The following is a 23,484-nucleotide window of genomic DNA, read 5'->3' as shown; positions in this document are numbered from 1 at the left end:
TGTAAGCTGCATTAACATAAGCAGGATGTCTGAAGTGGGTAGTGAGAATCCCATTCTACTCAAAGTAATTCTCAGACCATACCTGCATCACTGATTCAAATTCTGGCTGCCTGGATTTTAGATAAATATCAACAAATGAGCAGTTCTAGAAGCAAGTCACAAGGGTGATTTTAAAATGTTAACCATGTTTTATAAAGAGTGATTAAAATAATGGGGGAGGCGTAATTTTGAGGGTGAGGGATGATAGACCTTAATAGCCAGCTTCCAAGATGTGAACAGATGCTGTAGAGAGACATGCCAGGGGTGTGAGTGCTGACCTAAGAGGCAGAACTAGGGCCAATGTGTACCATGTACCAGGAGATAGAGATCTACTAACTAGAAGAAAGACCTATCTAGTAGTCAGAAATTGCAAACATGAAATGTTTCATCAGCAAGTAATGGGTTGATGTCCTTGGAGAAATGATGATAGGAAAAGACATTGGTGAGAGATGATTCAACTTTTGAATGGATAGTTGTAGTAAGTGATTATACACTAAGTGTCCATTATAACACTAAACGTCTGTTATTTTGGTCAGCATTCAAAATCCTTACTACTTATTAATGTTAAGCCATTCAACTTTTTCCCCAAATACTATATACTATGTGCATTTCTAAGCACTGGAAGATATAGCAATGAATAAGGAAGTGAAGGTTCCCTTGAAGCTTACCCTGTTTGGGAGGAGTTGGATACAGATTAATGATAAAAAATTCTATAAATTTTTAGAAAGCAAAAGTCAGATAAGGTGCAGAATATCACTCTGAATGTTTTTGATGTGACAGGTACTGACCACTGCTGTGAGAAGTGCTCCATTCACCTTCTGGTACAGTGGGCTCTGTCTGAATGTCTGCATTGTCTCCCTCCACCTGCCATGAATCCATCCTTATGGGCTTCTCCCTGACAATCTCCCTGAGAACACTAGATACTGGGCATGCTTAGTGTTTTCAATCTGAGTGCCATTTAAGTTTCTATTCTGATTGTATGAATGTGTGTAGTTGCACAAACAGGTAATAGGATTTGAGGTAGGAGATGTTAAAGCCATGGATGGAGAAACAGTCAACAATGGCTCCTCAAGTTAGAAACATCACATTAAAAATTCAGTATCAAAGTTTCTAAAGCTGTATGTCTCAAAGCATGATCTGAAAGACAGCTACATAAGAATCACCAGAAATACTTGTTTAAAATGTAGATTCCTATTCCTTCAAGTCACTGTTGAATCTTTGTGGGTAGAGGCTGTCAATCAATGTTTTGAACAAACTCTTCAGGGATGTGTATATACACTAAAGTTTGAAAACCTCTGTATTAAAGAATAAGAACTCAATAAGAAATATGAGTACCTTAAAGGGAAACTTCTCAGGAACATCAAAAATATAGAACTCCTGTTAACAAGAGCCTAAGAAAAGACAATAGAACTCTTGCAAGCCCATGACTGTGGTACCTAAAGTTAGGAGACATGTCAGTCTCCTTACAATTATATAAACAAGGCACAAAGGCTATGCTTTCCCCCACCCCAGCCAGTACCTGATGCCTCTGGAGAGGCTAGTTCTGTTGATACTGAATGACATAAAATAAAAGAAGATGAGTTTAACGTAAGGTTAGGAGAACTCCTTTTTTAGAAAACAGAAGGTTTCTGTAGTGGCTTCGAGAAAAATTATGAAAAATTAAAAACAATTTCTTAATTACTTTCAAGCAGAGACATATTATGTGCTAATTGTCACCTGCATACTTGTACAGTTTTCCTATCTAGATTGTAATTTCCTTCATAAAAACTTTAATAACCTTTTTGTATATAATCAGGAGAGCTTAAAAATATTTAGCACATAGTGAACAATAAATACTCAGCTTTTGGTGATGATGGGATAGTTAAACCTCTAGATTGTTTTGGCCCAATGAGGATTTTTCTAGGGTGATTAAGAAAGGGAAACAAGATTTTAATGTATTTTGTAGTTAAATCTATGCAGATACAGGGATCTAGTCATATTCTTTATTCGTTACCAGTAAATGTCCTATATTGAGAGAGACAGAAGGAGACGATGAAAGAGAAAGAGAGAGAAAGGTTGAAAGAGCCTTATGGATTTGATTTATGTACCATAAAAAAAGAAAAAGTGATAGTTATGGATTATAGAAATCCATTTACCAACATCTTGAAGACAGGGGTGTTCCTGGTTAAAATCTGCGTGACTTTTTAGAGAATACAGTGAATCAGATGAATTTAAATTACCTCCAATGACAAGCCTTGTAGATCAAGACAAGTGCTAGCTACAATTTCAATTGGTTTTTAGTGAAGAATTTGATTCTATAATCTATGAAAAAATTATAAATTAGGTGTGAGGATTTGGTACAAAACAAAAAGCTAAGCAGAAGTTAAGTGAGTGAAGCTGTCTTCCCATTTGGAGGCAGTTTTCCAGTATTTTTCTCTGTAGGTTTTTATCAAACTAGTCAGCCTTGGCATATCTACATGGTGTTGTAATTGAAGCAACTAATACTCATAGATGCCTATAATTATACTGTCACGTAGATTAGTTGTGGCTGATTGGTTGAACTCAAGGTCAGAATTATTTTCTAATACTTCTGCCACAGAGCATCTGGACAGAGCCTGAATGGTGCCATGAATACTATACAACTATTTCCACATACGTCAAGGCTCAGAGGACAAACTTTACTAACTCTGACTACAACTTTGAGAGTCATTTGTGAGATACACATGGAACACAATATCTTACAAGTTCAAAGGTAAAGTTTTAGAGGATCCTATAATAATAAAAGAGAGTACAGTTTTGAGGTTTTGTAAATTCATAGAATGAGATACTTCAGATTCACAGGCGAATCAGATTTACACCCAACTACTTCAAAGATCAATGTTTAAGAAAATATAGATATTGCTTTTCAGTTTTAAAGTTCCTGGAGACATTAGCCATAAGATATTGAGTTCATAAATTCAAACAGAAAGATTCAACTGCCAAATGTTTTAGAACTAGATTAAAAGATAAACAGTACTGAAGGATTAATTACAATATAGCCTGTCCTTTTTCATGTATATGTCAATGATACAGTGCTTAACAAATTTTATTTCTCTAGACATAGCAGGGGGAGAAGTTATACAAATGTGCAATTATAAACCTATGCTTTTTTGTATGATTGCATCTTTAATTATGCTTCTTAGGTCAAGGGTGCTGTCTTGAAGAAAGTGGTAAGGTCTATCTACCTAGTCAGCATTCTAGTTATGTATCATCTCTCTCACTGTCTATATCTATCGACTCCCTGCCATACTCCAAATTTAGTTTGATTCTTTGATGCATACTTGGGAAAATAGTGTACAAAATTTGGCAGTCTATAAATTTGAACTAGGTTATATTTGCCTATCATAAAAATAGTTCCACCTTAAGGAGGCAATACTTTTTTAAAAAAATAATCTGATTACATAATATAGAGTAATTAAGAGGTTTAAGGACAATAAATAATAATAACAGTTCTTTGATTCTCTTTAGAGAAGAGATGTTATTTAACAAATAGAGTGATAACACTATGCCAAGCTATTGCAGTGAAACTTCAACACATTCTTCATTACAGCAGTAGAACCATACTGTATTCCTCTCCAGAATTCTAAGCAGAATATCCATTAACTCTCCTAATTTCTATTACATGTAGGACAAGGGTTTTCAACCCTCCAACAGTTTGTTTAACAATAATTCACTCAAAAAGTCATTCATTTGGAGGTCTCTATAACAATGTAAAGTTCTCCCTCGTGTGTAGCAGGTAATTATTTTTCTAAAGTTGAGTTGGACAATAATCTTTGTGTAAACAAGACATTCCTATGCAGTCTGTTGTTGATTGTTAATTAATTTTTGCCCATTGATGTAATGCAAAAATTCACTTAGAAGCTGTGAGTTGTATGAAATAGTAATTATATTCTAGAGGTTTCAGAGCACCACAGAATGATGAAAGTGGGCATTGATAAGCTTTTAATTGCAACCCATTCAGTTGAGCTATTATGTTTTCATAACCCCTTATTTTTCATTAGTTATCTGTCAGTTTATAATATAGTTGTTAATTGAAGTAGAAAAAGAATGTGTGAACTTTGTTTTCCCAGTTGTATGCTTGAGTTATCCAAGAAGACAAACATACACATAGCCGTAGTATTGCATTTTCAAGGCTAACAAAGCTAACAAGATGGAACTAAAAAGAGAAAAAAAGGGATAGAGAACATACATAACACAGTCGCAGGGAGTAGTTTTTCCACAGCCCTCCATGAATAGGGAGAAGCCAGATGACTCAACTGACTACCAAGTGCAGAGAAAGCCCAGATGAATAAAATCATTTTATGTCCATCCTGTGTAAAGTTGTTGGAATAGAAAATGATTAGCTATTTTTGTTCAGGATTAAATACAGCATCCAAAAGAAAAGAAGCTTTTCTCCTGCTTTAAAAAATTTAAGTTTGAGTGAGCCTTACTATTGAAACTGCTTTATTATTTTAAAAATAATTTGTCCAAGCACTGCAGTACTAATTAACATACTTTTAAAATTCTGCAAAAATAATACTTGATGATAGAATTAGAAGAAAATTTTTATAATTTATCTATGCCCACCTCCTAGGCAATCATAATTCACTAAAAGATAAATAATATATGTATCCATTTTGTTTAATATGTAGTTTTGATCATATTTTTTAAGCTCAATTTGAATCTTCTTTGTTTAGTATTGAAGACTGTATACACTATTACTCTATGCTGGTCAATTCTGTCTTCACTTAGAGACTGACCTCATATTTGTCAAAATAATATCTTAAAAATTATCTGGAATTGAAATAAAATACAATAAAATTCCCACATCCTCATAATTTTCGTAAGAAAAATGCATTTTTGTTAGCAAAAGAAAGGTAAAGTGCCACTCTGTAATAAACCATCTTCTGAAAACTATAACACTTGAAAATATCCTTTGGTTAATTATAATGATTGAATGTCCATTTCCTTCATAGGAAGGAAAAGTTAAAGCTTATGTTTTATTAAACATTAAAATAATTATTATTTCCCGAAGCTAAATAGGGCCTTCTGGCCCACAGATGCTGTTCAATATGTTTAATGAAATTTTGTTATTGTATTTTAGATACAAAAACTGAGCAGTATGATGTGTTGAAACACACACACACACACACACACCCCACCGCATTTCATTCTCTCCCAATCTCACTTCCCTTCACAGACATTTTCCTCAACATGTCCATGAGCACACACATAATGTATACTTTAAACATAAATGGGATCAGATTATGTACATTGTTCTGTAACTTGCCTTTTCAATTCACATTCCATCAATTGCATTATGTCAGAAATATGTATCCATGTTTCTTTTTAAATGGATACTTCATTTTACATAGTAAGAATGCACCACATTTTACCTAACCACTTCTTTATTGATGGGAATTTAGGTGGTTTTTCAGTACTTCAATATTGCAATCACAGCTGTAAAGAACATTCTTGCTAATATTCTTAAACGATTCCATCCTGTTAAGTCTTGTAGTGTTTATCAAGAGTGGTGTTCATCATTAAGACCAAGAGAAGGTTCTCTTTGAATTTATTTAATCTTTCAGATGCCTATTTTCTTTTTAATAAATTTATTTATTTTTGGCTGAGTTGGGTCTTCGTTGCTGCCCGTGGGCTTTCTCTAGTTGCGGCGAGCGGGGGCCACTCCTCGCTGCGGTGCACTGGCCTCTCGTTGTGGTGGCCTCTCTTGTTGCCAAGCGCGGGCTCTAGGCCTGTGGGCTTCAGTAGTTGTGGCTTGCGGGCTCAGTAGTTGTGGCTCGGGGGCTCTAGAGCACAGGCTCAGTAGTTGTGGCACACAGGCTTAGTTTCTCCGCGGCATGTGGGATCTTCCCGGACCAGGGGTTAGTGCTACTGCTGCAGGTCGGGTTGAGAAGCAGCCAACAGAAATTTTAAAAAGAGATAATTTCCTTGCCAGCTCTTACAGAAATCTTGCATTCAGAAAAAAGTACCAGCTCTGCAGGGAGAGAGAGTCCCAGGGGTGTACAGCTTAGTGAGCAGATCATGCCTCTATTAGCAGTGGTTTTCAACCCAGGGCAATTATGCCCCTCTCTCCCCACACACACATACCTCAGGGACGTTTGGCAGTGTCTGCCGACATTATGCTTCATAATTGGGGATGAGAGGATGTTACTAACAGCTAGTAAATAGAGACCAGGGATGCTTCTAATGTGTAGGATAGCCCTCCACAACAAAGAAAAATCTGGCTGGAAATGTCAAGAGCACCGAGGTTGAGAAACTCTGCTTTGTTAAAATTAGGAAAAGGCATCCTTTGCACTGGCTTTAATAACCTAGGTCACAGATCTTGGCAAGCAGAACACCGGTTGGGTTCTGCCTCAGCTTACACATTCAACCAGGTGTCCCTGTACAGGGCACACCTGGTAGGTAACCTTGAAGGACGTGCACTGAGGCTGACTCTTATCACCTTTTGCCCTCCAGATTAATTATAGGAAGCCAATTGTTTCCTAGTAGCTTCAAAAATTAAGAAAACTTCACCAGTAAAGGGACTGAATGTGCAATCGAAAAACCCGCGAGTAGCTATGTTACCTGTGACATGAAAATCTTGAATTGAGTCATTCTTAGGCCACTTCCAGATCTAAAATCCTACCATTCTTAACCACACACTGTATGGTTAAACATTAAGACTCAGGGTCCAGACAATCTAGTTTCAATCCTACCTCTGCCACTTATGAGGTCACTACCTCGAGAAGTTGTTTTCTCTCTCAATGCCTCAATCTCATCACCTGAAAAAAGAAAATAACACTAGCACACACTTCATAGGATCATTGTAAGGATTAAGTAACTTAAAATACATAAATTGCTTAAGAAATTTGTCTGGCACCTGGTATGTGCTCAATATATGATAGCTATGATAATAATAATGAAATACATATCTCTAAAAGAACTTACCAAGCCCTGGGCCCCTTACTACCTCTCCATCTTCATTTTTTCTGCGTAAGGTTGTTCTTCAAAATACATCTGCCAAGGGCTTTTGCACATACCATCCCTTCTGTTTGATATCCCCTCAGCTTCCATGTATTTTTATCCTCAATACCTGGTGCTTATTAGGTGTTTAGCAGATATGTGTGGAACGCTATTTTCTGGAGACTGCGCTCTGCGTTTCTGTTAGCTACCGCTGTGGGATGTGGGGCTAGCTAGAGTAGTAAGGTAGTACTCAGAAGTGTTCATAAATGTCAGATCTCTTGTTCTAAATTCTTGGGAGGACTTCAGTCTTTCATATGCTTGAAACCAGCTACACCCGTGTAACTTGCTTAGACCAAGGACATGTAAGGAGAACTGATATGTGGTTCACTTTCTGGACGTAACATAAGAGCCACTACACAGCCACGTTCTTCTCTTAGCCTCTGGGATCATGGAAGCTTGTCTCAGTGGGACTGTCTGTCAATCCAGGTCACTGAGTGATTCGGTGAACAAAGCCCCCGTGCCAACCGATAAACATGTAGCCGAGCAGGAAATCAACGGTGCTGTTTTAAGCCACTGGAGTGTTGGATTGTTTGTTACCTTAACAAAAGCTATTCTATCCTGACTGATAAAAGTGGGCTAGGATAGAGCTTCTCACAATTCAGAGTCCTTTCCCTGATTTATGAAGGCAAGTTTTGCCTATATAAGTTATTTTATTATTGGTAAAATATGTCTAATATTAAATGTGAAAATATAAACTTAATTCAAATTAAAACCTTTACTAAACTGAGAGAATGTAATATCTTGGCTTGTCTTAATATGTACCGTTCAAAATATCTTGTTAATTAAACATTTTTCAAAATCAGCATTCTCAACCTGGATGTATATAGGACTTACCTGGGGAGTTGAGAAATAAATAGCTCCCAGGGCTTCACCTCCAGAGATTCTGACTGGCCTGGGTGGGACCAGGGCCTCACTATTGTACCTAGGATTCCAATGTGCAGCCAGGGTCAAGAACTACTGCTCTGAATGTACATAAAGTCTAATAGGAAATGACTATCACAAGACTCAACCAGTTGTTCTAAACATTTTCTGAGTCAGTGAAGATAGCTTACAGTATAACCCTGGTAAAGTCACTTAATTTTTCTAGACCTGCTTCTCATCTATAATCATCTATATTATTCTCATCTATAACAACTTCTATTCCCAGTGTCTTGCATGGCTTTACAGGTTTTGCACATATGAGAAGTGGTCTCTGATTCACCCTTCACCCATGAGGGATCCAATAAATGTCAGATACTAGATACTAGTGGCAATGTCTGAACAACCATCAGTTCTAGTAAACAGACTGGACGTTCAAATTAGAAATTTCCTCTCACAGGATACCTATTAGTCTTTGGGATTTTTATAGCCACCATCCATGGCAATAATAGTTGGAGTCAAGTGCTGACCTGCGATGAGTAGTAAGGAAAATGGGAATCTTTTTCCTAAAATATGAGTTCACATTTCCTTTCATTTGTCTTGAAAAGAAACTAAAAGTATTTCACAGTAAGAGAACACTTAAAACAATCTGAGTTGAAATCCAGCCCTGTACTTATGTGAGAGAATGGAGACATGTAGAGAACTATTATGTTTGAAACACTGATGTCATTGCACAATCTACTCCCTCCTGGTTGTTTTGCTTTCTCAGGGAAATAGACAGCATCTGGTTACATGCATCCCACATAGGCTTTCAGATAATAGTAGGTAATATCAGAGTTTTTGTTTGGGTTTTATTGTTTGAATTGACTAGTATATTTCAAAAGTCAATCATTTTGCCTACATTATGCTCATTGAGTACAGACAACATTTTTTTTTTGGTCATTGATCCTTAAAGATTGTATCTAGATAACTCAGTTGATTGTATTCCTCATTTGTTGTTCTTCAAATATGCCAAGACACTGGGCTGAGGCAGTGGTCTTACCAGAGCTATTACACATGTTCCTGTCTTTACTTCTCCTGCACATCACACTTGAAACCAGTTCATTTGCTACTCCTTGAAAGAAGCAAGAATTATCTTACTGAAACAGGAGAGAAACAAACAGAAATTCAACTCTGTGTAAATAATTATGCTGAGGAGAGATAAAATTAGTACAACATTGAGAGAAATATTATATCCATATATACATATATTAGTAGCTCTAAAATAAAAGATATTTAGTCATATATTTATATGTGTTTTTAAATTGTCATTATTCATAAATAGACACAGTTGTGTCTGTATTAATGGGTAGGATCTGATATAATAATTTGCTTATTTAATTTTTTATTCTTAGCACCATGATAACATCCAAAATCAGTTATTAGTGTGAGAAACAAAAAAGGCAAGCAGAAACACAAGGAATATTCTTTCTTGTTCAGTAAACACAAAGATAATATGCTAGTGACCACTAATGAGGGCTGCTTATGTCTGTTTAATAAATTATTGTCTTGAAAAGAGAATTGTAGACAAAACATTATGTAAAAATGTCCCAATTTTTAATAGACAAGCAGACTGTGCTTACTTACACATAGAATCCATTAGGGGTGGTGACTAATTTCAGAGTATTAGAAAACAGTTACAAATTAATAAATAGTTCTCTCCTTAAATTTCAAACAAAATAAAATTTAAAACAAAAGTTTTATTGCAGAAGCTGAGTTTACATTTCAAAAATCTTAGAATTTCAAATTTCACTTTTTATTTCATAAATCCAATCTCTTCCATTTTTTTTTTTTTTTTTTGCTGTACTTGGGCCTCTCACTGTTGTGGCCTCTCCCGTTGCGGAGCACAGGCTCCAGATGCGCAGGCTCAGTGGCCATGGCTCACGGGCCCAGCCGCTCTGCAGCATGTGGGATCTTCCCGGACCGGGGCACGAACCCATGTCCCCTGCATCGGCAGGCGGACTCCCAACCACTTCGCCACCAGGGAAGCCCTCTAAGTATTTTAAAATTTCCATTTGTGTTCTTTTTGTTTGTTAAATATTTGAGTTATTGGGAAGTCTCTTAATTTCCAATTGTATGTTATTATCATTTGTATTTATTATGCTGATCTTTGCATAATATCAGTTCTTTTCAAAATGTTAAATTATTCTAGTTTATTATATGTCCTAAATATGATTAAGAAGCACCAACTAGAACAGTACCTGACACATAGTAGGAGTTCAGTAAATACATGTAGAAGTAAATAAATAATATCAAGCTATTAGTTGTGTTTTCAGCTCCTCTATATTTTGGCCTGCTTCATCTATAAAAAATGAAAGAGATATATTAAAAGCTACCATATGATGTTGGATTTGTAAACTTCTCTCTGTATTTCTCCTGGTTTTATAAAATAGAACTGGATGCTTTAAGTGGTTATAAGTTTAAATGTGTTTTATCTTCTTGGTAAATTAAATCGTTTATCATTAGGCAGTAACACTCCCTATTCTTAGTGTTGCTTTTATCTTAAAGTTCATTTTTATTTTATATTAATGTAACTACTCTAGCCTTATTTTGGTTAGTTTTTCGCGGATACATTTTCCCCATCTTTTTCCTTTTTAGCCGTCTATACCCTTATATTTTGTGAATGGTGCCTGAAAAAGACTATAGCTGGATTAGAAGTACAGTTTCACAATCTCTGCCTTTTAACTAGTAACCTTAGTATATTACTCTTGTTATAATTACTAATATATGTCTTCTTTTCACTTATGGTATATTTTTAACACATCTCACTTTTTCCATGCTTCTTTTTCTATGCTTCTTTTTCTTTTTTTCCCTGACTTTACTTTCATATTTTGAATTTACTTGTTTGTTTACTATTCTCATTTGTTCTCTATGAGTTTAGACATTATACATTTATTCCTGTTCAATTAGTGTTTACCCTTGAAATTGTACGTACATATTTAATATAACAAACTATGAATCAACCAATATCATAACTAACCTACTCACACTCACAAATAATACAGGGACTTAAAATACTTTATCTTAGATTAACCCTGACTAGCTTGAGTTATTGCAGTTTAGTATTATGTTTCTGCCCTTATTTTAAACCTCATTAAAAAGAATTGTTAGGACTTCCCTGGTGGCGCAGTGGTTGAGAGTCCGCCTGTCGATGCAGGGGACACGGGTTCGTGCCCCGGTCCGGGAGGATCCCACATGCCGCGGAGCGGCTGGGCCCGTGAGCCATGGCCGCTGAGCCTGCGCGTCCGGAGCCTGTGCTCCACAACGGGAGAGGCCACAACAGTGAGAGGCCTGCGTAATGCAGGAAAAAAAAAAAAAAAAAAAAGAATTGTTATTCTTTTATAAAGACTTTTTAGATCTCACAAATATTTTTTTTTATTTTGTTCACCATTACTTATTGGAACTCGGGTTTTCCATTTGGGGACATTTTCCTCCGTTTTGCTGTAAGTCTGCATATATGTTATGTAATAGTTATGTTATACAGAAATGCAAATTGAGTTAAACTGTCACTTGCTCTAAGCTTGCTTCCAGTGCATCCATACAGTCCATACATCCTACAGTCCATCCTCATCTCATCTCTTTATTAGGGGGCTATGTGAGCTGTTACAGGGCATCCTGTGGGCAAAACCATCCCAAAGTAGTCCAGTGCTCTAGTTTTGACTTGATGAGGTCTCAGTAGGTCCGTGCTGAGGGGAAAAAATGGGTTCTTCAAGTAGAGAAGAAAGGTGGTCTGGCAGTTGGTGCTAAGGAGATGATACTTGTGTTAATTATGTCCCCATAATGCTAGAGACCTCAAAATATCAACAATCAACAGAAAGTGGGCAAGACTCTAACTTTTCCCCTTTGATGGTCTCTTCCTGTTAAGGTATCACTTGGTACTTATTTTCTGAGAGTTTTTTTGGTGCAAACATGAATTTGATAGGGTGTGTGTGTGTGTGTGTCTGTGTGTATGCAATCTTTCATCACTCTGTGCCTACCTCCTCTACACTTTCTTGAATCCACTGGTTAAGAGAATAGTGTCCTGACTACCTATTAGCCATTTGTACTTTACCTTATTTGCTTTTAGTGGAAAAAACTTACGGTGCCCAATGTACTTTGACACTTTTATCCTGGTTTACATCTCAGCATGTTCTGTTCCTTTCAAACCTGTGGCTATAGAAACATTTATCATTTTTCTTGCTTTTCTTGCAATAGTTGGACATAATGTTTCCTTTTATTCAGTGACATTTAGTAGTATTAGATGGTAGAAATGAACTCAAATTCTGAATGAAGGATCAGACAAGTATTATAGTTCCTGAAAGTACCTGGAACTGCTAATCATGATGATAAATGGCTCACTGTGAGTTGGTAGAAGAAGTACAATGGATTGTCATTAGATGCCTTTTGAGTTATAATGGCTTTTAAGAATGTTAATAGTACCTGACCAAATGCCAAAATGGAGAGAATCACAATTATCTTGTTTTGATATAGAATGCACAAACCATGCCAAAATACATTTATTTTTAAATCAGCCAAATTTCAAATTATTCTCTACCTTCTCTTTATTTAGAACAATGTGGCCTGAGTATCAATAGCCCATGAAAATACATGAATTGGGAAGACATTTTTTTTTTTTTTGCAATCAATACCTTCAGTGTACTACTGATGAATAATTCACGTGGAGGATAGCAGGACCTCGGGGTAGATTTACTCTTTTAATTAAAAAAATTTTTTTAATTTACTCTTGATAATTTCTTGAGGTGGAAAATGTTATTCTCAGTTGATAGATGAGGAAACTGAGGTTACGAGAGATTTAAATGAGGTACTTCAGAGCAGTACAATATATGTTTCCTGATACATCATAATTTTACAGTATATGTTAATTTCTTTTTTTTTTTTTTTTTTTTTTTTTCTTTTTGTGGTATGCGGGCCTCTCACTGTTGTGGCCTCTCCCGTTGCGGAGCACAGGCTCCGGACGCGCAGGCCCAGCGGCCACGGCTCACGGGCCCAGCCGCTCCGCGGCATATGGGATCCTCCCAGACCGGGGCACGAACCCGTATCCCCTGCATCGGCAGGCGGACTCTCAACCACTGCGCCACCAGGGAGGCCCTGTTAATTTCTTTTGCTTCTGATCAACTCATCAGTTTAAGGTTCTATTTAGTTCTGTCATGAACTATGTGGATGCCATTTGGGAGACTGTTTCCACAGAAAACATAACCAGATGCTCCTTATAGCCTCCTTATATTCTCTAATTCCAATTATTCAGACTTGTGGACAGGATTCTAGACTCAGAGGTACTATTTCACAAGCAAATCTATTTGGACACAAGCAGGAGAAAAGAACAAAGCAAAACAAATGTCACAAAACAAAACAAATATTAACTTTTAAAAACTCACTAAATGGGGACTTCCCTGGTCGTCCAGTGGTTAAGACTCCATGCTTCTAATGCAAGGGGTACAGGTTTGATCCTGGTCAGGGAACTAAGATCCCACATGCTGTGCAGCGTGACCAAAACAAAAATAAAATTAAAAATTAAAAAACCCCACTAAATGCATGTATATAATTCAGAGGAGAACCTTTCCACACCTCACTTGAAATCACTGTCAGTTGTTTTCAAAATGTGCTGAACATCACAATTACATGTAAAATGTTGTCATCCACACCCCAGCCCTCTGCTGTAGAAGAGGCAGTAAATCCAAGTGGATAAGAAACCCAGTGCCTGAGTCAGACAACCCAGGCTTACATTCCAACTTTACACCAATTCACTCTTTTTTTTTTTTTTTTTTTTTTTTTGCGGTACACGGGCCTCTCACTGTTGTGGCCTCTCCCACTGCGGAGCACAGGCTCCGGACGCTCAGGCTCAGCAGCCATGGCTCACGGGCCCAGCTGCTCTGCGGCATGTGGGATCCTCCCGGACCAGGGCACGAACCCATGTCCCCTGCATTGTCAGGCGGACTCTCAACCACTGCGCCACCAGGGAAGCCCTACACTAATTAACTCTTAAAGCTTCAATTTCCTCATCTGTATAAAAATCACAAAGCCAGGACTGTAAGAGGACTATCATTCTATCTTGTGTGTAATTCTAATGAAGCTTTTAGATTAGAGAGTTTCTGCAAAAAGTTATGCATACTGCCAGCAGAAGTGCCAACCCATAAAGCAGGAGAGAGAACTACTACACAGGACACACACACACACACACACACACACTCACTCTTGCTTACTCATGCATATACACTCACAGAAAGAAAGAAAGAAAATGATAGGTTTAATACTGAGATTGTCTGCAGTTTTATTAGTTATATACTCAAGACTACAGTTATTGAGTTTATACATATTGAGTTGTATTACAGACTGACAGGCCAGAGAAGAGCATCAGCAGGATAGAACTATGTGCTTTGGGGCAGATAGTCCTTAATTCCTCAGAAAGTCCTGAGTAGATCACTGTATCCCTCTCTATATAATACCATGCAAAAGCCAAAGCTTATACACAGATCTACTTTCAGAATTAAATGTGGTAAAATACTCATTAACAGATTTTGGAAGTATTATATCTAAAATATTCTATTTCAAAAGTTTATTTTAAGAGATATTTATAAAACCGAGGTATCTAGACTGACGTGCTTTGAATGGGCTAGTTGACCAAGGATTTGATGACACCATAGGAGAAAAACACTTATATATATATGGGACCCTTACTAACAGGTGTTTATATTTTGTTCTAGGATCGAGTATAATTAGGTCAAACATCAGGCATTTATAATTTTCAGAATCTCCAAACACCACATCTTTTTTCTTATTTCCTTCTTTGTCCCCTAATTAAATTCCTGCATGTATTTAATTAAGGCTTTGAACATCTAACCTCTACTCTCACAGGTACAGATCTATAAAGAACTTGTCACTGAGCATATCAGAAGCAGGTATAGTTTGAGTTCTTTTAATGTATTCCTACAATTTTGTAATCTTGAGTCATGCTTTTCACTTTTATACAATTGACATTACTCTAATGAGACACTGCATACCATTTCTTTGAAGGTGAAATCTCAGGATAGGAAAAAAAAGATATTGTAAGACACATGAAAGTGCATATATTTTTTGTGTGAGACAGTTATACAAATTAACTTGTCAGTTTTTGCACTGAAGGATCCTAAGTGTGTTGCTTTGTAAGTTGGCCACAAGTGTCTAAATTCCCAATTATTGCTGTGGTCTAATATTCTCCAACACTAGTAGACATGATAATTACAAGAGAGTGTTCTGTAAATAATAATAAATAATAAAATAATAAGAGCATGTTCTATATAATAAGGATTCTGTGGCTTCACCTTCAAACTTTGATTCTTGTGAAATAAAGAAATAAGTGTTTTTTTAAAAAAGGAAATAAGTGTTTTTACCAGTTGTCTCAAGTGATTCTGATACTTCAGGCTTGTTAACTGACTGACAACTACCCTCTAAGAAGCTCTGGGTTAGGCCTCGCAGAAGCTCTGTGCTGCCCAGTATTTACAAAGCCACTTACTCACTTTCATCTCAAAATTAAATGATTTAAGCACCTAACTTACTCTCTCATATGATCAGGTTAGTTTAGGGAAAATTTCCACACTTTCTGCAGAAAAGATGGGCAGAAATGCACGACAAGCCTTCTTGAGTGCAGGTTGTCAGTTGGATTGTTGCTTTCCTTGTCCAACATTTATTTTTCTAAGTCAACCTGTTTGTTTAACTGGGGCATGAAATATATATCCATATATTCAAAATATTTATCATAAAAATTTGGAGATACATAAACTACAAAAGAAAACTATCTTATTTTTTTGCTGGGTAGAGAAAGAGGGAAATGATTACTCAGAATAAATTACCTTTTTTTGAAGGCACAAAATAAAATAGCCTCCCTAACACCACCCAAATAGCTAGTCTCTCTGTGAAACTAAAATTCAGAAAAGGAGATTTTTTTAGCTGCATTTTTATAGTTTGATTGCCATATTTACAATTTCCTTTCTCTTGCAAAATTCTGAACATATGTTCTGTTATGTTCCATGCCTCCCAGATGAACAAGGAGTATGACTTGTAGTAAATGTAAATGGAGATTTGTTCTCAAGGTTTTATATAAATAGAAATAAGGAAAAAATATCGCTAGCCTATGAAACTTGGAAGGTTGTTTGGTAGTTCTTAAAGAAATACTATTAAAGATTATATGGCCTAGACACTTCCAAATCTCATTATTAATTTAAAATATGAAGATATAGCCTTTTAGAAACTTTGGACACCGAGGCACATCAGAAATTTGATAAATATTATATACCAAGTTTCAACACTTGGAAGTCTTAAAGGTGTAGGATTCACGCATTTAAAAATTGTCTTTATTCTATACGAATGTATCTATCATATTGGTTTTATAAAGGAACTTTTAGGTCATCATGAATTTTACAAGCTTGTAGAGACAGGTAAAGTGTATGGGATCTTCTTTTGCAAATAGGACAGGATGTATTTTTATTTAATCCAGATGTTCTATCAAACTAGAGATGGCACAGTGGATTTCTTATAGTCGTTCCTAATAATCTTATGCATACTTGTGTATTCTTACACTTCTTTAAGAAAGAGCAATGAGGTAAATGCAGCAAATTGGAAGAATTTTGTAAAAAAAATAAGTATGTGTTTCACAGAGAACACTGAACCATTATTTACTAATAGAATTGCAAACATCATGGTCTGAATGAGCTAAGCACCACACAAATATGAGTTACTCTGTTATAATTGACATTATTTTAAAATTTCCTAAATACTCTTGAAACTGTTTACTATCACTTAAGATTATTTAAAATAAATAGGAGGTTGTTAAAACATTTATATTAGGGCACTTTAATAAGTCCACTTCATCTGTCATAGTGAAAGATCATCCACATATCACAGAAACAGGGAATGTATACTATAATCCCAACCTCTGCAATTTTCTTGTCTCCTGTTTCTTCTCCAGAAAGTTTAGTTGTTCTCTTCAGTGTCCATGAATCTTCTGGTCGGGTAGACAGGGCCCAGGGTTGGTAGTAACGTGGTCCAGGTCCTAGTCCTATCAGTGCCAGTCTTCCTCTCATAGTCCCGAGTATCTCAGGCAAGTCTTTTAACTTCTTAGAGCTTCATGTTGTTTTGCCATAAAAAGAGAGCGTTAATATTTAGCCCCTTCCTAACTCTAACCATCAAAGCTTCCATGATCCCAAGACACTTTTCATGGTCTTTTATTCTGGCTTTCTTGAGTTATCTGCTTACTGTCTTTTCTTTGATAACTTAGACGCAATTTTTATAGCTGATTCGCTTTCTTATAAAGCAGAAACTAACTCACCATCGTCAAGCAATTATACTCCAATAAAGATGTTAAACAAAAACAACGAAACCCCACTGGTTTGCTAATAGTTTTCAACATTTTCTTTAACAAATTTAATAAATTTGAAAAGTTGTAGAAAACTGCAGTTTCTGTCAATACACATAAAGAGAAATGAAACTCTGAAATAATAAGGTCCCATGAAATAAATGTGCTAGCGCATGCATGCATTTGTGCGCTCTGGGGCATTGGGAAGGCCATATGGCTGGCAGGCTCTGTGGAGTCAGAGCCTTGAAGTCCTGCTGCTTTATGTTCTTCTTTTCAAATTCCAGTCCCTGCCCTCTCAGCAGCATGATGTACAACAGAAGCTCAACACACACAGGTGACATTACCATTGCATCCATGCTCTGATCCCCTGCCTGCAGAAAGCCAGTAAAGGAGCCAGTCAACCCTATTGGTCATTAGATATGTATTTTCTAGCTTAAACAGTTTATGGTGATCTGGAGCAGAATGGACTGTGATGAATTCAGAATATTAGACTCCTTTCTTGCCTCTGTCTGGTGGGCAAAATCAGAGAAATAACTTAGAAAGTTCTCACATGCCTCTTCTCCTTTTCCCTCTTGCTTCTTTCCCTCTCCCACCCTTTTGACCCTCACTGAATTAGCAAGTGAATTTGGTGTTCCTCTTAAAAATACCTGTTGAGGGCTTCCCTGGTGGTGCAGTGGTTGGGAGTCCGCCTGCCGATGCAGGGGACATGGGTTCGTGCCCTGGTCCGGGAAGATCCCACAGGCCACGGAGCGGCTGGGCCCGTGAGCCATGGCCGCTGAGCCTGCGCGTCCGGAGCCTGTGCTCCGCAACGGGAGAGGCCACAACAGTGAGAGGCCTGTGTACCGCAAAGAAAAAAAAAAAGTGCATGGAAATATTGTATTCTCTTTACACTGGATGATGGAAGCTTTCAAAATATGTACCAAATGAGTAAACTAATTTAAAATATATTTATCAGTTTATTAGGTAATGTTTTACATGGTTAAAATATTTAGAAATTATAAAAATGTCTTCAGAGAATAATTCTCTTTTTCTGCTTATTTAATGATCCAACCAACCCCTGAACAGGTTAGCTTGCTATTTGTATCTTGTGTATTCTTCTGGAAATTATTATTTCATACAAAGTAGAGTATTTATCTAAACAAGAAAGCCCCCCTGATATTCTTCACACATGGGGGCTTATCATAAAAATTGTCCTGCACAGTGCCTTTATTATTACTTTAATTTTTACTGAGACATAGTTTCCATATGGTAAAATACACAGATCATAAGTGTACAGCTCATTGAGTTTTGGAAATTGCATATACCTGTGTAACCCACGGACCTAGCCAATCCATCAGTAAATTACCTCAGCCCCACCTTCAAATTCTATCCTGATTCTGACACCAGCCCCACTATTACCTACGCTGAGTTTCCATCATCTCTCACCTGGATTAGAAATGACCTCCTAAACCATTTCTAGGCTATCTCAAAACAACAGCAGAATTCTTTAAAAATATAAAGAAGATTATGCTGCATCCCTACCTCTTCTCAAAAACTTTCAGGGAATGTCCTTAAAATGAAGAGGCTGTAAGGTCCTAAATAATCTGGCCCTCCCTTATCTCTCTGCAGGACTGGCTACATAATTTGTGAAGCTCAGTGCAAAATGAAAATGCAGAGCCCCCTTACCTACATTTCTAAATTCCGTTAAAGTACTGAAATATAGTTTTTTTTTCTTTCTTCCATGGTCCCTCTCAACCTGTCATGGTGTTTTTTTTTTTTTTTTTTTTTTTTTTTTTTTTTTTTTTTGCTGTATGCGGGCCTCTCACTGTTGTGGCCTCTCCCGTCGCGGAGCACAGGCTCCGGACGCGCAGGCCCAACGGCCATGGCTCACGGGCCCAACCGCTCCGCGGCACGTGGGATCTTCCCAGACCGGGGCACGAACCCGCGTCCCCTGCATCGACAGGCGGACTCTCAACCACTGCGCCACCAGGGAAGCCCTGTCATGGTGTTTTTAAATTGTTATTTAATGTGGGCAAGGGAAGGCCCTCACCAGTGCCCAGGAGCCCTGCCCCACTACTGAGTGTGCATGATACTCACTGGCTCCTGGGTTCCCTTTCCCTTCTTTCCATCAGCTGCAGGACTCAGAACTTGTGCGCCAGCTGGGAACAGAAACCCCACCCAGGCATCTCCCCTTCCCACAGTTCCACTGCCCCAGTCCACAGCTACAGCCAAGAATTGAGCAGCAGGCAAGAGTACTGCACACTCTGTACCAAGATACCGTAGGTACCCGGATGTGGGATGGGTGAGGGGCTTTCCCTACCAAGTCACCCACAGAATGCACAGGAACCAGATGGCCACTGCTGTGCTCCACCTGGAGACACCTCAGAATGTGCTTGTCCAACCTCAACCCTCCCCACTCCCAATCCAGGCCTCACCTGGTTCCCAGGGTGGAGGGGAATGGACAGATAAGTCAAGGAGGCCCTGGAAGACAGGACCATGCATGTACTGAGGCTCCAGACTCTTACTAGTGCTCCACTGTCTCATCAGTATGCACTTACAAAACACAGGTTCAACCATAAAATTATTAATAATTTTAAGAAAGTGGCCATGGAGCTTTCAACCTGAAGCTCAGGGCCTTTCTGGGTACAGGGGCCTGTGTGACTGCACTGGTCACACACTGGTGCATCTAGCATGGCCAGGTCTAACTCAACCCTATTCCTAGCTCCATCTCTCTCCCTCTTTACTTACAGTGGCCTCTTGGCTATTCCTTAAGCTTTTTTGCCTTTTTCAAGTCTGTATTCACATGCCACTCTCTCAAGGAGACCTTTTGTCACCAATTAATTTACAGTTAACACTCCCCAGTACTCTATCCCACTTACTCTGTTTTTTCAAGGCGCTTATCATCTTCTAAAATTCTATAGACTTTAATTATTTATTATGCATATTATTTATCATCTGCATCAGCTACTGAAAGATAAGCTCCATGAATATAGGAGCCACTTTCTGTTCTGTGTACTGGTGTATCCTGAGGGACACTGACTAGATGACTGGCATGTGGCAGATGCTCAGTAAATTTTAGTTGACTAAATGAATAAATAATGAGTGAAAGATTTCTATCTGGAAATAAAGTGCTATAACTCTCCCAGGAAAGACTGTTGCTTCTGTGTGGATGTGTATGAGTGTGTGAGGGTGGGGTGTGAGGTGGGACAGGGGGCCGTCTAGAGAGGAGGAGGAATGGGTGTCAGTATTTGAAGAAGAATGCATAGCTTAGTGGGGAAGAAGCCATTTGTAGTTACTCAACAACAGCTGGTATTTTCCACTATATTAAAGGGAGCAAGTCTCTGTAAAAATCAATTGATAAATAATAGCTGCTTTCCAAAGTCACATGAGTAGTAAATGGCAGAACCAGGATTCAAGTACAGATATATGTGACCCCAAAGCCAGTGCTTAATCTTCTCAGGGGTTATTTGCATTTAGAAAGAGATACTTCTACTTCATAGTGGATTTCTCTTGGCAGGCTTCGCGAGGGACGTATTTTTGATGGAAGGGTCTTCCCTAGTGTCTGGAGCTTTTTGTTTGTTTCCAGTATGCTCCCTTCTTTTCCTATACTTTTAGAGTACACAGGTAGACAGACACAGATAGGCTGTTAATCCCTGAGTTACATGCACCCCAGTGTGTAGCTCCAGTTTCAGATTAGTTTACATCTAAAATCGTATCATTACTGATATCAATGGAAATTTTGGATGATACAAATTATCCAAAGCAGTGGGTAATTCAAAATTCACTTGGCCCAGGGACATAAGAACATGCTCAGTCTGGAAAATCTCTCTTTTCTGTCTCTCTCTTTTTCTCTCCCTCTCCCTCTCTCTCTATAATTAAAACTTTTCAAGATAGACTTTTACAACATATTTTCTAAGTGATAGTTAAAATGTTTGGTAAATATTACTGATTCTTATTAAAGAGTCAGCTCCAAATACTTTTTTCTAATAGTTTTACTCAAAATTGTTTCATGATAGAGTAGAAAATAAATCTCCATCCATAGTGTATATTTCATACTAGCAACATCCTGTTGATCATTGATTCAGTATTTATAGCTCTACAAATTCTAATTATTAGTGAGGGTTTACATTCAATAGCATTTTCATGAGAAGTTCTAATTGTAGATTATTTAAAAATTTTAAATAATGGATGAATAATTGTAGGGCAGTAGAGAATGAACACATGGTCAACAGGGCTGGTGGATCCATATGTTAATATGCTGCAACTTCAAATTCAAATAAATAAATATTTATGGAGCATTTATTATAATCTAAAGGCATTTATTTTCTAGTTGAAGCATAGATAATATTCTACTCCAACCTCATGAGACAACAATTTATATTGACTATGACCACTAGTTCTAGTTTTATTATAAATGTATTCTAAAATATTTTACTGTTCCTTTTTATTTATTGAGTTTTCATAATAATCCTCCTCCCAATACCTATCATTAAATCCCTCTAGTTTTTCTTTTACCATCTCTTGACAGATAACCTTGCCTTAATTACTTTTAATAATGCCTGGATTATTACACTAACCTCTTTGTCTCCACTTACAAATTTAGTCTCAACACAGCAGCCAGAAGGATCCTTTTAGAATGGAAGACAGTGCATGTCCCTCCTCTGCTCATATTCTCCTAAATGCTTCCCATCTCACAAAAAGGAAAAGTCAAGGTCCTTACAGTGGCCTTAAAGGTCTATGTGATTGCCCTTTCCTATTTCCCTTCTGCCTTCCCTTGCTGCCTACTGCTGGCTTACTTCCCTCTATCTACTCTGCCCTCCTTGTTCCTCTAACATGCAGGGCATCTGCCATGCCAGGGCCTTGCTCTCTTTGTCCCCCTGCCTGATACTCTTCTCCCAGGGATGTTGCCTATCCTTCAGGTCTGTGCAGTTGCCATTTCTCAGTGAGGCTTGCAATCTTTTCCTTATTTAAATTGTAACTCCTACCTTCTGTCCAGCATTCCCTTATCCTCCTTCCCAAATTTACTTTTCTCCACATAGAAACATCTGACATGCTATATATTTGAGTAGTTGTTTGTTTATTGTATATGTCTTCATCCTCCTCCATCACCAATAAAAAATGAGTTTCAGGAGGGTGCGGTTCTCTTCATTGTATATCCAGTGCCTAAGATAGTCCTTTGCACAGAAAATGTGCCCAACATACAGGGCATCTTTTTTCTTTTGGTCGTTTTAGCAGAAGTTCAAAATAATGAGAGAATTTGAAAGTGCTTATTAAAGTTTTCTTAGCTTCTCAGTGGATTTTGTTGTGTAACAAATATTTTGTAATCAATGATTCATTTCTACCACATCTGAAACTCCAGAATGATTTGAATAGTGCTGGTAGGTTGATATGTATAAACAGATAAAACTGAACATAGAATTAAATAATAATAGCATGTTTAAATGAACTGAATACATTTGGAAATATATCATGAGTTAATACATAAGTAAGTGATATTCTTATTGCTCTACTCTCAGAGAGCTGACTCATTTTAATGATTTCATCTATTATTTTTGTACAGGCAAGTCTCACAACTATGGCTGTATAGTTTTTCCTTAATTTCAGGTTCTTCTGGATGACTCTATATTTCTATATATGTTTCAAACATGAAGTGTGTATAGCTAAGTCACAAGCTTTTTTTTTTTTTTTAAATCAGCTCTCTTCAGAATTTCCTATTTATTATAATGGCATCATTATTTTTTCTAGTTTTCCAACCCTGAAACGCTGTAGTTAGTTACTTTGGACTCTAATCAATAGAAGAAAGGAATAATATACTTTTTTAATGCTACTAAGTTAATGAAGAATATTTTATCAAGGATAAATTTTTCACCAGAATAAAATGATTAAAAGGATTCAGAGCAAAGTTCTTTGTTTGGGAGAAAAAGAACAATTAAATAAGATTTGGGGGTCATCAATTTAAGAGTGAGGTCCAGGAATAGGATTTTATAAAGTGAACTCATTAGACCAGCAATGAATATGCAGTGGAGATTCCTTATTAGAATAAAGGACAGTGGCTTTACCATATATTCATGCTCTCTTTCCAATCACCGAAGAACTGAGGAATGGAAGATGTTCTCAGACCTTACGAGCCCAGGATATAGATGCTAACACACCTAGAATGATACCTGTTATTGGTGCCCACTTACTGACCTTTTAGTTAGACTTTAAATAATAAGTAAGAT

This window comes from Mesoplodon bidens, assembly GCF_964165515.1.
Source record: "Mesoplodon bidens genome assembly, chromosome: 12".
NCBI lineage: Eukaryota > Metazoa > Chordata > Mammalia > Artiodactyla > Ziphiidae > Mesoplodon > Mesoplodon bidens.
This window is presented reverse-complemented; position numbering follows the sequence as displayed.